The 13,768-nt window shown below is 50.3% G+C and overlaps 1 pseudogene; it reads right to left on the minus strand.

Annotated features, from left to right (window-relative positions):
* Positions 1-4,646: 4,646 nt before the first annotated feature.
* Positions 4,647-13,768, minus strand: part of LOC139706929 (ruvB-like 1) — a 38,377-nt pseudogene continuing 29,255 nt past the window's right edge.

The following is a 13,768-nucleotide window of genomic DNA, read 5'->3' on the forward strand; positions in this document are numbered from 1 at the left end:
GGGTTTAAAAAAAATTAAAAAAAAAAAGAACAAATGGTTCTCTTGAATTCTTCAAGATCTTTGGCTTGCTTTCTATAGGTCTGCAGTGGTTTAGTCATATGGCTGATCTTTTCCTCCACTTTGGAATGTTTCTCCTCTTGCTCTACCTGGTAATTTTCTTCTCTTATTAATTTCCTTTGGAGTTTCATTACATTTTCTTGATATAGTTCCATCATGACTTTAAGTTTATGCTAAAGATTCCGATTTTTGACTTTCAAATTCTGTATTTTCTGCTTGCAAAGCGTGCTGTATGTATACACATGGATGTATAACCAATGTGATCCTGCAATCTGTACACGTGGAAAAATGACAATTTATACCCTATCTGAATCAAATGTATGATATGTCAAGATCATTGTAATGTCTTGAACAACTAATAAAAAAATAAATAAATTTTTTTTAAAAGACAATGTAAAAAAAGATGCTTGTTCTGTCTTAAGATGGTTAATGTTCTATACAGTCTTCCTTTGTTTTACCTACATCAGATAATAAAGTAAAAATTTTATTTCTTTCTCTAAGCTTTTAAAAGAGGCCTTTAACTTAGCAACATAAACCAGTTTTTAAAGCTCCTTTTGGCTGATCTTCTAAATGAGCACCAATTTCTGACTCACTTTCCATTTCCAATTCCAAGTTACCACCATCTGTTAGCACTTCTCCAAGCACAGGAACCCAATCTTTCATCTGCAGCAAGTGTTCATTCAGAGACTTAATGTGATTTTCTTTATTTTTTAAAACTTGTTCTGCATGTACTTTAGAGTGTTCATATGCCGTTTATTAAGGCAATTCAGTTTTTCTTTTCATACTTCAACTTCTTATAAAAGCTATTTTTGACTTTCCTGAAGTTGGGGATTTTTATTCAAAGAATTTTTTATTGCTACCATAACTCCTTCTTTATTTATTTGACATATTCTCAAGGTTGTTTTACTTTCAGGTATTTGTGATTTGAGGAATTTTGATTTATCTACTAGGAAACTTAATTTTTTTATATATCCCACTATCAATTCATCCTGTTGAGAATGTTTAGCTTTCTCTTCTTGTAGCTCTTTTTCTAGAAAGAATATTTCATCCTCAGGTTTAGATACAGATCTATCCAGGTTTTTATATATTGCCACCAAATTTTCTGCTTTTATTGACTCTTTCTCCAAAATGGCATCCTTTAAAGATGACTTTAAGCCATATCCACAATATATAAAGAGCTCTTACAATTCAATAATAAATGATAACATAATTAAAAAAGGCCAAAGATACAAACAGAAATTTCTACAAAGATAAACAAATAGCCAATAAAACACAAAAAAATGCAGTCTCACTGGCCCTTGGCAAATGCAAATCAAGTGAGAGGCCACCGCACACCCACCAGGACATCTATGGTGGACAGTAACAGATGTCAAGTGGCATATGGAAAAACCAAGACCCTCAGACATTCGTGGTAGGAGTATGGCAATAAAGCCATCTTACTGGCAGTTCCTTGGAAGGTCAAAGGTGCTCTGTGACACAGCAGCTCTACCTCTTCACACAGATCCAAAAGAAAGAAACTGCAGTCCCTGCACATCTGCGGCAGCATCACTCCTACAGCCAAACCTCCCAAAGGGCTGGGACTGATGAGTGCACAGATCCATGAGCTGGTGAAGGCCCCATGCAGTGGGCGCTCCTCAGCCACGGGGGATTCAAGGGCATGGAGGACAAGGGTGAATCCTGTCAGTCACACCCCACACAGCCACAGATGGCTAAGGGACAGAAAGCAGCCTCCCACTGCCTGAGGTCAGGGTGATGGATGGGACGCAGCAGCAGAGGGGCTGTGGATGGCTGACAGGGATGGGGGTTGCAGTGTTCTAAAACCGACTATGGTGGCAGCCTTGCGATTTTGTGGACACACTAAGCACTGCTTGAGTTTTCCAGGGTGTAGGAGCTGCATCTCATAGAGGGCTGTTCAAAACCCCACCTGGGACTAGGCCACAGGCTCCCACTGGGACCAGGCCACACCACTGCCTATGGCCTGGCGCCTATGGCCTGGAGCTAGCCTGGCACGGGAGGCACTGGGCTCCCTCCTTAGCCCCACACAGAAGAAAACGAGGAGGCCAAGTCCGCCATCCAGACTCACCACCTAAGACTTTTTAAAAAGACTGGATGCTGCAGAGGCCCACACCTGTCATCTCAGCAGCTTGGGAGGCTGAGGCAGGAGGATCGTACCTGGAGGCCAGCCTCAGCAAAAGAAAGATGCTAAGTAAGCAGCTCAGTGAGTCTCTGTCTCTAAATGCATTGGGTGGGGGGTGGGCCTTGAAGCCAGGTGCTGCTGGGGTGGACACTTGCTGGCTCTGGCCTGGGCAGGTCCCTGAGTCAGGACAGCCCCACGGGCTCTCAGCAAGTCAAGACGTCCCACTGCCGCTGAGGTCCCACGTGCAAAGCCAGGAGAAAAATCCCTCAGCCAACACTATACCTTCTTCCCCTGTCCCTCATGAGTTCTGGGGTCAGACATGGGTCTGCGGGGCAGGGAGCGGGAAGGTCCCCTTGGGAGCAGCCTGTTGGCAGCAGGTCAGAAGTCGCCGACAATGTGCTCATGTCCCAGATACTCTTCAGCCCCCGCCCCAACCCCATCTTGCCCAGAGCCCTGGGTCCTGGCCCAGTCCAGCATTGGTCACAGCCCAGCCTGCCTCTGGGCTGCACGCTCCCTGGACACCAGGTCACAGCCCCTGCTCCTGGGCTTGGGGGGCAGGGCCATGTCCCTCAGTGCTACTCAACCATGTCCCCGGGACTAGGCACCAGAGTCCTGTTCTGGAGACCACGGGGCTCCATCCCCACAGGCAGGTTCTCGGGCCAGAAAGCTCCTTCCCGTGGAGCTTTCTCTGGGGCTCAGGGTGGACAGAGCAGCACCCTCTGAAGACACCTGCTGGCCAGGCCAGGGACCCTGGGAGGGGGCTGTGAGCAGGGCTCCCCAGCAGAGGGTGCCATGTATCCATGTGGAGCCCTCGGCCAGCCAGGCAGGACCCAGATAGGGGACCCAGTGAGGGGACCCATTGATAGGGACCCAGGGAGGAGATCCAGTATGGGGAACCAGCGAGGGGACTCCTACAGTATCAGGTGGTGGCTGAAGGGCCCCCGGCCCCCAATGCTACTCAGGGTGCCCTGAGCTCCCCCAGCAGCTGGCCAGACTGACACCAGCTGCCCCCAAGCTGCAGGAGGTACTTTCACCCTGATCTTGTTCAGTCACGTCAGGGGACTTGGGGGACCACACAATGCTGCCCATGAACCTGGGTCATTCACTCAGATCCCAAGGGCAAGGGAGCACCCAGTGGCAGGGACTCGTGGGTGGCCTAGTGCTGTGGTCCCCTAGCTCCTGAGATGGGGCTTCTCCATTGAGAGCAACTGAATTTCCCACTGTCTGTCACTCAGCAGCCAGTCTGGGCAAATGGGGGGGTCACTTCTGGCTCTAGCCGTCCTGAGACACTTGGACCACAGGGTTCTTTTCTAATTCCTGCCCCAGCATGCATTCTTGGGGACTCGTCCCCATAGCCCTCGGCTGCTGGGGTGGAAGAGGCCTTCCTGCCACCTTTGCTGAGAAGACCCAGGCCCAGCTCCTGTTGAACCAGGAAGACAGAAAACCCTGAGGGCGCCACCTGACCACTGAAGCTGCTGGCACGAGGGGAGGCGGGAGGCCTCCAGCGCAGGGGCCCAGGGAGGAATATCCCCCAGCTGTGGCACAGATAGCAGAGCCACTGTGCTAAAGATGTGTCCACACCATTCTGCACAAGACCCCCTGTCCCCACAGCCTGGAGTAGCTATACTCAAAGGCAGGCTGAGGCCAGGCAGGGGCCAGAGGCCCCACTGTGTCTCCAGGAAGGTCTTACTGTCCTTACTGGTTTTGTTCCTGGAGAGACCTGCGTTCTCCTCAGTGTTTAGAGCAGCTCAACTCACAGTAGACAAGCTACAGAACCAGCCTAGGTTCCCCACAGCAGATGGACGGATAAAGAAACTGTGGTCCCTATACACAGTGGAATATTACTCAGCCATAAAGAAGAATGAAATGATGGCATTTGAAGGTCAATGGATGGAGCTGGAGAGGACTGTGCTGCTTAAGTAAGCCAATTCCAAAAAACAAAGGCTGAGTGTCCTCTCTGACATGCAGATGCTGACTCACAATAGGGGAGAAGAGAATAGAATTTAATTGGATGAGACAAAGGGAAGGGAGGGGAGGGACTGGGGGATGCAGGAAAATAAATGGATGTCACTTTCCCATGTTCACATAAGAACACAACCAGGGACACCCCACAGTAGGGCCAGTCACAGGAATGAAAATCATACCCTGTGTAGGTGACATGGCAGGATGCATGCTGCTGTCATGGGGAGCTAAGAAGAACCAATTCAGAGACAAATCTGTGTTCCCACCTATGCCAAGGGACAAGGTGCAATGTCATTCAGTGTCCTCATTGAAGATGAAACGGGCTCTGCTGGCCTCTGGATGCCAGTGTGAGGAAACTGACACTCAGGTCACCAGAGGGGCCCCACCTCCTCAGGCCTTTGCTCCCCAAGGGAATGTCGAGCCTCAGAGGCCCATGGAGACCCTGCCCATCAGGGACATGGCAGCTGCGGACTTCAGTCCCCCTGCTGTCTCCTCCCAGGGGCAACATGCACTCCCTTCATCCCATCCTGACTTGTGACATCATGGGAGGGGACAGACCCGGGCAGCAGGGACAGCTGGCAGCACCTACCTGATAACACAGTGGCCTCGATTGGAGGCAAAAATCACGATGGGGGCGATGGAAGATTCCAGAGCTCAGTGCAGGGAGTTGAAGCCCTCGATGTCCAGCATGTGCACCTCGTCCACAAACAGCATGCTGGGGACCCTCTCAGCCACGCCCTGGTCGATGTACTTGTTCACCACCTTGTTGACCTCGCCTTGGGCAGGGTCCCAGCCAGTGGGGGAAATGTCACCTGCTCTCTTCTCCACACCTAAATTCAATCAAGACCCAACCCTGCAGCCTGGTTCTCCTACTGGCTCTCTGACCCAAGGCTGGGTACTGGACCCATTCCAGGTTTGGTGTCATCATTTGTAAACAAGAATCATGCCAGTTGTGGTGGCACACGCCTATAACCCCAGCAGCCTGGGAGGTTGAGGCAGGAGAATCACAAATTGGAGGCCAGCCTCCACAACGTGGTAATGCCCTGAGCAACTCAGTTGAGACCCTGTCTCTGAATAAAATACAGAATAGGGCTGGGGATGGGACTCAGGGTCAAGAGCCTATGAGTTGAATCCCTGAACCCTCATCTAAAAAAAAAAATAAAACAGGCATCATCGCCCCCAAATGCCACAAAACGCCTTTTGTGGAGCTGTGTGGGGCACAATGACCAGGAGCTGCCCCATCAAGCCCTGACCCTGATGCCAAGACACCTCATTTGGGAGCTCCAGGGAGATGTGTTTTCAAATGTGAATTCCCCTCTGCTGCACTCAGTCAAGGAGCTCTTTTGGGGGCCGTGCATGACAATGCTTAGGTTAATGAGCTTTCCATCAAGTGCAGTTAGAATCCTCTCCCCAGGAAACCTGAGCAAGGAGGGTCAGAGCAGGCCCAGCCTTGGCCCCAGAAACATCAGCCCTTACAGAACAGCAGGCCCACCTCAGGTCTCAGCCCTCACCTTCCAAACCAGCGCCCCCTGTCATCAGGATGGAGCTGTTCCCAAAGAACCGGGATCTGAGGCCTGTCCTCGCCCAGAGCCATGATGCATGGCTCTCAAAACCGAATTCAGAGACAGATCTGCTCTTGGCCACTCATGGAGGAGCTTAGGCTGCTGCAATGCCTCAAGGCAACAGCGGATTCATGTTGAACTTACATTTTCAGGGAGTAAAGTGGTAATGGTCCGGAGAAGGACACAAAATTAGGGAAGAGCCAGGCGCGATGGCACATGCCTGTCATTCCAGCAGCCAGAGAGGCTGAGGCAGGAGGATCACAAGTTGGAGGCCAGCCTCAGCAACCTAGCAAGGGCCTAAGCAACTCAGCCAGGCTCTGTCTCTAAATAAAAAATAAAAGTGCTGGGACGGGGCTCAGTGGTCGAGGGCCCCCGAGTTCAATCACCAGCATCAAAAAATAAATAAATAAATAAGTCCATAAAGGAGCAAGGGAGACCCACTCCCTGGTGTCAAATTCGGCACCTTTCTGGGACCTCAAGAGAAGCAGATGCTGACCTCTGTGGGGCCAGAGCACACAGTGTGGCCATGGCTTCTAAAGGGAGTGAAGACCCAGAGCCACGCAGTGGGAGGCGCTCAGAGCCAGGAGCTTGTCAGAGAAGGGCTTCAACTTGGCTCCAGGCTTTGGCTTTGCCATGTGTCCTACCTGTGATCTCTGTCTTCTTTGGCTTCATCAACTGGCCCATCATGGACAGGACATCTTGTCCCCCTGTACCTGAGAGGACTTTCTAAGGCAGCTACCAAAGCTCATCCTCCTTCCTCCTGTGGGTCCCTGATGTCACTCAACTTGGAGGCCTGAGGTGGACAGGCCCAGCACACTCCCCTGGAAGGGATGAGGGGCTTCTGAACTCAGAGGGATCCCCTTGAGGTTTCCCCTGACCTGCAAGAATCAAGCAGAGTCGTGCGCGGTGGAACATGTCTTTAAAAATCCTGGCAATTTGGGAGGCTGAGATAGGAGGACCGCAATTTTGAGGCCAGCCTGAGAAACTTAGTGAGGTCCTGAGCAACTCAGAAAGACCCTGTTTCTAAATAAAATATAAAAAGGGCTGCGGATGGGGCTCCATGTGTAAGCACCCTGGGGTTTAAGCTTCAGTACAAAACAAAACAAAAAAAACCTCCGGCCAAGAAGGAAGAAACTCCAATCTCAAGAGTCTCTGGCCTCTCCTGGGAAAAGCTCCAAGGGACTAAGAGAAAAACCAGATTCCCAGCAGAAAGCCCGTTCCTGGTGGGGAGGAGGAGGCCCCTTCAGGATGAAGAGCAAACCTGACTCTCTGTCCAGTGGGGCCCAGAGCAGCGCCAGCTGGGAGCTGGAGGATTTGGAGCTCTTGCTCTATAGAGGCCAGAGCCTCCGTGAGGCTGTCTGAAGCCCTGTGAAGGCTCCCGCCAGGAACCCCCAGCCCGGGGTGGAGAGAAGCCCCCAACAGGATGGCAGGCGGCCAGGGGCAGACAACGCCCAGAGATCAGCGGTGACAGCATCTGGACATTGGGACAAAGGGGCCGAATCTCATGTCGTGCTCATTGCTGAGCCTCTCAGAGGGCTTTCAGGAGGACAGCACGGCCCTGACAACTGGTTCCCAGGGCCTTGGGCATGTGCTGGCCCAGCAGAGCCTGTCCCTGGGGCCTGGTGTTGGCCACTTCCAGGTCATGCAATATCCCATTCTGGATGACCTCCTTCTTCTTGTGCATGTCGCCCTTGGGCAGGGCATGTCCTCATCGGCCTCCAGGGCGAACTCCGTGGCCTCTGCCTTTGCCAGCAGAGCCATGGGGCACCGGGACCACACAGAGCTCAGTGACAGCCAGGTCTCCGCTGCCCACCGAGGGCACCCAACAGCAACCTCTGCCTATGCCCCACAGCCGGGGGCCCCGCTTTGGCTCCCAGACCCGCCCGGGCCACACCTGAGACTTTCTGGAAGATTCTCTCCCCTTTCATTTCACTCCTGATAAAGGAGCATCCAGGGGACTCACTGGAGCCAGGGTCCCGGGCTTTTCTAGGTGGTGATTTATGGGTGACACGAGGCCTTAGGCTCATCCATGCACCAGAGAGGTGCAGCCACCATGAGACGCAGCAGCAGATAGAGGACGAGCCACCTGGTGCAGTCCCCAGGTTTAGGACTCAGGGAGGGACACCAGGGAGATAAAGGAAAATGGAAGATGCTGCCTGGTGCAGCGGGAAGGGACAAAGGCTGTCTGGTCCCTGTCCCCGACAGGGTTTGCATCTTGCACACTCTGCCTGCTTAAGTCATGAGGAGAGGAAGACAGAGAAATCCAAGGTGACTTAGGTAAAGGGACAGCTGCTGACCTTCCCCCACCCACCACCAATGAGCAAAGTGACACCCTAGTTACCCAGTTGTCCCCCTGGCAGACCCTCATGTGTAACACTGTCCCTGGGGAGCATACCTTCACAGCCCCGATGTTGGCCTCCATGTAGATGACGTCATTGGCCTCCACTCGCTCCTTCTGCAGACTTTAAAAAATGCTGGAGTTCAGCTAAAACCAAACCAAACCAGACAAACGGGGACTAAGACCACCCTGATGCATGTTCCAGTTCCTCCTGACCCCGAGGGAAGGCACCTTTCCGGAAGAGACCTGAGAGGCCAGGCACAGCAGTGCACACCTGTCATCCCAGGGACTCGGAGGCTGAGGCAGGAGGATCGCCAAGTTGGAGGCCAGCCTCAGCAACTTAGCAATGGGAGACTCTCTCTCAAAACAATACAAATCAAAATAAAAAGGGCAGGCTTCTGGCTCCCTGCTTAAGCACTACGGGTTCAGTTCACAGGACTAAACATTCATGGGAACGAGGTCCCTTGGAAGGTCATGACAATATTCTAGAATTAAGATGGGGAGTGTAAACAATGTCATGCATCAAAATCCTGTGTGCTACACAAACTTAAAATGGGTGGATCATGTTCACAACTGCACCCCAAGAGAGCTGCCAGAAGCTCAACAGGACCTGGCCTCTTTGGCCTCGTTGGGGCACTGTGCACACAGGAGCAGGATTGGGGAGTCCCTAGGCAAAAAATTCATAAGCCTCCTTCAAACTCAGACACTTCACAACTCCACACAACACACCTGAGGTCCTTCTGTCCCAGTATCTCATCCATGTGGAAAAACTGCCCAGAAGGACATGAGTTTTTGGGGGGCTGGGGGTACCAGGGATTGGGCTCAGGGGCCCTCAACCACCAAGCCCCATCCCCAGCCCTGTTTGGCATTTTATTTAGAGTCAGGGTCTCCCTGAGTTGCTTAGGGCCTTGCTTTGGCTGAGGCTGGCTTTGAACTTGCGATCCTCCTGCCTCAGCCTCCCAAGCTGCTGGGATCAGAGGTGGGTAGCACCTTTGTTTTGGAAGACAATTTTCCTCTTCTCTGTTAGGCTCATTTCTTTGAGAAGCTGGTCGAAGCAGAGTGATGGATGGCTCAAATTTCCACTGTGTTTCTGTGTCCTCTCTCCTACAGGGAAGAGGACAATTTTTCTCTTTTCACCTCAGGCACTTTTATTCGGTTGATTTTCCAGAAGAACTTTCTCAAGGTGTTATTCTTGAGAAGGGGCCACCTTCTCAGAACCTCATTAATCCAGGATGGACAGGATGTGATGAGGGATTAAAGAGATAAAGACAGGTTGTGGAGCCAAGCTCCTGAGATGAAGGCCCCATTAGGAAACAGAAAAATAGCCCTTGGAAGAAGTGACATTTTCATGATCTCCATAAAGCTGTGACCAAGAAACTACCTCAGAGGATCAAAGAATCATCAAGTTATAAAAGGGGGAAAGATGGAGAGATTCTATGGTGGATGGAGAGTGGTCTAGAGATGAGAAACTGAGCCCCAGAGAGCTCAGAGGACATGCAGGTGTTACCCAGCACCAGAGGACTCGCAGTCACCCTGGCCCTCAGCCAGCACTGGACACAGGATGACTGTGGAGCCTCTTTCTGAGCCTGAAGACTTGATCTGGAAAACAGGGGAAATGAGATTCTTGGCACCTGCACACACGGGCACACAGCTGTGATGAGCCACAGGTAAAACACCTCCCCAAGCCCACAGCAGGGGACCTGGCCATGCAGCAGGGGAGGTACAGAGCTAGTGTGAGTCAGTCATAACACGGTGGATGAGTAAAAACATTATGAAAAAGAAAGAAAACAAAATTATGTCCACTTCGACTTTTTGGGGAGGTGAGGGGGCAGTTTGGGGATTTGAACCCAGGGGTGACTTATACCTGAGCCACATCCCCAGCCCATTTTGTATTTTATTTAGAGACAGGCTCTCACTGAGTTGCTCAGGGCCTTGACTAAGTTGATGAGGCTGATCTCCACCTTGTGATCCTCCTGCCTCAGCCTCCTGAGGGGCTGGGATGACAGGCATGCTCCACTGTACCTGGCTGGCCAATGGTTGTCATTTGGGGGATGAGATGGCATTAACAATTTCTTGACTTAACCACACAACTCACAGAAGCAATGAAAAAAGAAAGACCTACCTTATGAAGGGACCTATGTCCTAGTCCTTACGAGGTGTCCCTTTATACTACACGGTGTTATCCTGAGTGTCCCATATGGCATCAACAGTGCAGAGGCCAAGGAAAGGGGGACACAGAGGTCACACCACCTGCCCGTGCCACAGTGCTGAGGACAGGGCTCAGGACAGCCTCAGCAACTCAGTGAGGCCCTGATCAACTCAGGGAAACCCTGTCTCCAAATAAATTCAAAACAGGGCTGGGAGGTGACTCCGTGGTTAGGATCCCCGGGTTCAATCCCTGGTGCCCCTCCTCAAAAAAAAAAAAAAAAAAAAAAAAAAAGGTCGCTGCTCTCCCGACAAATGGGGAGGCCACAGAAGACTTCTGCTGGCAGGTGGCCATCAGGATCCCTGTGAGCTGATATGGAAATATCCCAAAGGCAGAGACACACAGCCACATGATCAGACACTCAGGCCACTTCCTTCGGTTCAAGGGGGGCATTATCTTATCACCCTATCCCTTGCCTTCTCTTCTCCAGAAACCCAACCAGGACAAGGACACTCAAGACTGGAAGCTAAGGGCCAGCTCTCCTCTGCCTGTGATCCACCTGAGAGCCTATAATTGGGGCTTGTGGAAAACATCCAACAGGGAAGCCACATTCTGTGTTTGATGAACCAAATTCACAGCTCCTGAACCCCAAAACAAACTTCCCAAACAAAGCCCGAAGCAGCTGTGCACACCTTGAGTCCAAGTAGCTGCAGAGGCTGAGGCTGGAGGATCATGGGTTAGAGGCCAGCCTCCACAACACTGAGTCCCTGAGCAACTCAGGGAGACTCTGTCTCTAAATCAATGCAAAATAAGGCTGGGGACGGTGCTCAGGGGTCGACGGCCCCTGGGTTAAATCCCTGGTACAAAAAAAAAGAAATTTTCCAGACAACAGGAAGGTATCAGAAAACTCTATGAAGCTTGGAAAATTCTGGGCTTTTAAGCCTACTTTGATTTTTTTAATAGAACCATTTCTATTTTGCAAAGAGGAAATTCCTCCAAATGGAATGCCTGCCCATACTCACTGTCATGGGACAGTGACATTAAATTTCTCCAGGAGAGGAAGAAAAGCATCCCCAACTCTCAGCCACTCATATTTGTCTAGAAGTTTCTTGGTGGTGACAAGTAGACAGAGGAAGGCCCAGTGGACCATGGGCCCAGCTTTTGGCCAAGAGAGAGGCTGTGGGCGCTGTCTCTGGCCAAGACAGCACAAAGGACACAGGTTTCATCTGCTGGCTCAGGTTTCTAAGTCCCTGACAGGGACTTTATCATATCAAGGAAGTGGCACAGACGGGGACAGATGACCCTCTCTCCCTCTCTCTGCAGCTTTGCAGGAATTCAAAGATGTGGGAAAAGCAGGCTTCTGTCTGAGGGGAGACCACAGCTTGCCCTTTATTCTGTGGCAGGATCTAGAAATTTCTCCTCACCTGCTGCCACCAAAAGCCCTGCTGTGTCCCCCACCACACCACTCCAGGGGCCACTCCCATCAAATGTGCCTGGTGACCTCTACTTTTTCAAATTTTAAAGCATTTCAGTTCCCACTGAGCCATTGAAATACAAGCAACTGTGTGAAGGCCAGTTTTATCAGGTTTTTGTCTCACAAAAATGGGGGTTTAAAAAATTTTTTTTAAGTTGTAGATAGACATAATTTCTTTATTTTTTCAATTATTTTTATATGGTGCTGAGGATGCAACCCAGGGCATCACACATGCTAGGTGGGTGCCCTACCACTGAGCCCCTGACCCATCCCAGAAAAATGGTGTTTTTTAAATTTAAGTTCTTAAAATATTAATATCCAGGTATTTGAAAGGTAGTAATATCTTACTTGTCACATATTTTTCTTGGTTCCTTTTTGTACCAGGAATGGAATTCAGGGGCCCTGAACCCTGGAGCACCATCCCCAGCCCCTTTTATATTTTATTTAGAGACAAGGTCTCACTTAGTTGCTCAGGGTCTGGCTAAGTTTCTGAGGCTGGCCTCCAACTTGCTATCCTGCTGCCTCAGCCTTCTGAGCTGTTGGAATATGGTTCATATGTTTAACTTATGAGTTGAATAAAATCACTGGCACATGTTTAAATAAGGAAAAGTAATCCAGGCACCGTAGCACACATCTGTAGCCATAGTTACTCAGCATACTGAGGCAAGAGGATGGTTTGAACCCAGGAGTTCCAGGATTGCCTGGGAAACATAGTGAGATCCTGAAAAATAGGACATGAAAAGGGAAAATAAAAGAAGATATGAAGAAAAAAAAAACAATAGAGAGAAAATTTTTAAACGTAAAACCCAGTTGTATACATGTATAATCCCAGCATCTCAGGAGGCTGAGGCAGGAGGATCGAGAGTTGGAGGCCAGCTTCGGAAACTTGGCGAGACACTGTCTCTAAATAAAATATTAAAAGGGCTGGGGAAAGGGCTCAGGGGTGAAGTGCCCCTGGGTTCAATTCCTGGTACCAAAAAATAAAAATAAAAAGCCTAAGTTCAATGTGACACAAAGCTTAGCTTCTAGACACAAGTTCAGAATTAGAACTCTTCAGTTCAGCATTAGTGTCACACAGGGGCTAGGGGTGGCTCAGCAGCCATGGTCTCAAAAGGAGAGAGAGAGAGAGAGAGAGAGAGAGAGAGAGAGAGAGAGAGAGAGAGAGAGAGAGAGAGCCTGCCCCATACTTGAGTGCTTACAGGGACCTGCTGGGGAAGATCAAAGGCAGAGCCAGTCCCACAAAGAGGAACCACAGGAAGATAGAGTGCCAGCCACGGGGGTACCAGGTGGCTGTGGGGGGTGAAACAGGGTCCCATGATGTCTCCCCACTTCCAAATGCTGCACCCTCCTACTGTGTTTTCTTTCCTTCAGCATTAAATCAAAAGTTCCCCAAGTAGACTGCTTAGTCTTTTTATTTATTTATTATTTATTTGGGTACCAGGGATGGAATCCAGGGGCCTTCGACCATTGAGCCCTGTCCCCAGCCCTTTTTATATTTTATTTAGAGGCAGAGTCTTGCTGAGTTGCTCAGGGCCTCAGTAAGTTGCTGAGGCTGGCCTCCAAATTGTGTTCCTTTTACCTCATCCCCCTAAGCTGCTTGGATGGCTAGCTACTCTTGCCTGTCTTGTCAACAGCACCAAAAGAACATGAGCATTTTTAAGATGAAAGGATTCAAAGCACCGGAGAAGCAACAGCCATCTTTCACACTGATGTGATACTCACCAATAGCCCTGCGGAAGTTCTCCATCAGCACCTCTGTCTTCTTGATCTCCATGAAGTAAACTTTGCTCCCCACCAAGGAGCAGAAAGGCACCTTACTCCCCAGCTCCTGTGCAATCGCCAGAGAAAGGGCTGTCTACAGAGGCAAGAAAGGAAAGGTTTTCATTTTACAGTCTTGAAAACATAATTCAAACCCATCTATAAAAATATTTATTCAAGAGGCTGAACATGGTATTGCACACTTGTGATTCCTGAGACTCAGGAGGCTGAGGCAGAAGGATGGCAAGGTGGAGGTCAGCCTCAGCCACTTATCAATACCCTGGGCAACTCAGTGATACCCTGTCTCTAAATAAAATATATAAGTTTGGGGAAT

The sequence above is a fragment of the Marmota flaviventris genome, chromosome 9 (genome assembly GCF_047511675.1).
Source record: "Marmota flaviventris isolate mMarFla1 chromosome 9, mMarFla1.hap1, whole genome shotgun sequence".
In the NCBI taxonomy this organism is placed as follows: Eukaryota; Metazoa; Chordata; class Mammalia; order Rodentia; family Sciuridae; genus Marmota; species Marmota flaviventris.